We start from the raw sequence: 2,110 nt of genomic DNA, 5'->3' as shown, positions 1-2,110 counted from the left end.
ACCTAGCCCATGCAAATCTGCCCAACCATTTTTCTGTCCACCTTGTTCTTTTCCCCCCTCCCCCTTCTTGTGTATTGCCAGCCTTCCCCCGCAAGCCCCTGCTCCCAGACTCTCCTGTATCTATTCCCTACCCTGTACTCTTTCTTCCCCTCCCTCCCTGCCAACCTCTCTTCCCATATATACCACTGATCAGCACTTATATAGATTCCCCACCCCCTCTTTGGGTGAGTTCTTTTTCTTAGTCTTTTACAATAATGGTATTATGCAATATTTCTTCTTTTGTGACTGACTAATTTTACTCAGCATAATGTCCTCAAGGTTCATCCATGTTATGCGATGGCTTGCAGCTTCCTTGTTGTTCTTCAAGGTAGCGTAGTACTCCATTGTGTGTATGTACCACAGTTTGTTTATCCATTCTTCAATTGATGGACATTTTGGTTGTCTTCATATTTTTGCTATTGTAAATAGCGCTGCTGTGAACATTGGTGTGCATATATCTACTCTTGTTATGGCTCGTATTTCTTATGGGTAAATACCAAGTAGAGGAATCGCTGGGTCATACGGTATTTCTATTTTCAACCTTCTGAGGAAGCACCATATTGCTTTCCAGAGTGATTGGACCATTTTGCATTACCAACAATCGTGTAAGTAGGTCCCAGTCTTTCCATAACCTCGCCAGCATTTGTTGTCCTCTGCTTTTTTAAATCTTTGCTGTTATTGCTGGTGTGAGATGATATCTTATGGTTGTTTTGATTTGCATTTCTCTGATGGCTAGTGAATATTTCTTCATATGTTCGTTGACTGCCCGGATCTCCTCCTTGGTGAAGTGTCTGTTCATGTCCTTTGCCCATTTTTTAAATTGGGTTATTTGTCTTTTTCTTGTAGAGGTGTTGTAGTTCCCTATATGTTTTAGAAATGAGTCCCTTATTTGATATGTCATTGCGAAAATACTTTTTCCCAGTCTGTCGGTTTCCTTTTTTACTCTTTTGATGAAGTCTTTTGATGCACATAAGTTTTCAGTTTTTAGTATGTCCCAATCATCTATTTTATTTTTGTTTGTGTACTTTTCAAAATGTTTGGTAGTCTGTATATGCCCTGAATTAGCGCCCTCACATTTGTCCCTATTTTTTTCATTGATGACCTTCATAATTTTGGGGTTTTACATTTAGATCTTTAATCCATATTGTGTTCATTTTTGTATAGAGCATGAGGACTGGTCTTGTTTCAGTCTTTTACATATCGCTTTCCAGTTCTGCCAGCACCATTTGTTAAAGAGACTATCTCCTCCCCATGCAATATGCCTAGGAACTTTGTTGATAATCATTTGGCTGTGTGTGGTTGGGTTAGTTTCTGGATTCTCAATTCTGTTCCATTGATCTATGCATCTTTCATTGTGCCAGTACCAGGCTGTTTTGACCACTGTAGCCATGTAGTAAAGTTTGAAATTGAGGAGTGAGAGACCTCCAACCTTGTTCTTCTTTTTAAGCAGTGCTTTGCTTATCCTGGGTCTCTTTCCTTTCAATATAAAGTTAGTAATTGTCCTTTCCATCTCTTTGAAGAATGTTGTTGGAATCTGGATTGGGATTGCATTGTATGTGTAAATTGCTTTGTGCAGTACTGACATTTTCAAAATGTTGAGTCTTCCTATCCAGGAACATGGCATGTTCTTTCACTTCTGTAGATCTCTTTTGGTTTCTTGTAGTAGAGTTTTGTAATTTGCTTTGTGTAAGTCCTTTGTTTCGTTTATTCCTAAATATTTCATCCTTTGGGTGGCTATTATAAATGTTATTGCTTTCCTAATGTCCTTTTCAGCACTATCATTGTTGCTATAGAGAAATCCAACTGATTTTTGTATGTTGATCTTATACCCTGCCACTTTGCTGAATCTTCAGATGAGGTCTAGTAGTTTTATTATTATTATTATTTACTGAGTCTTTGGGGTTTTCTATGTATAGGACCATATCATCTGCAAATAAGGAAAGTTTTACTTCCTGTTTGCCAATTTCGATACCTTTAATTTCTCTATCATGCTGTATAGCTCTGTCTAAAACTTCCAGCACAATATTGAATAGGAGTGGTGATAAAGGGCATCCTTTTCTGGTTCCTGTGT

This window comes from Chrysochloris asiatica, unplaced genomic scaffold (genome assembly GCF_000296735.1).
Source record: "Chrysochloris asiatica unplaced genomic scaffold, ChrAsi1.0 scaffold00024, whole genome shotgun sequence".
Taxonomy (NCBI): domain Eukaryota; kingdom Metazoa; phylum Chordata; class Mammalia; order Afrosoricida; family Chrysochloridae; genus Chrysochloris; species Chrysochloris asiatica.
Note: the sequence above shows the minus strand (reverse complement) of the source record.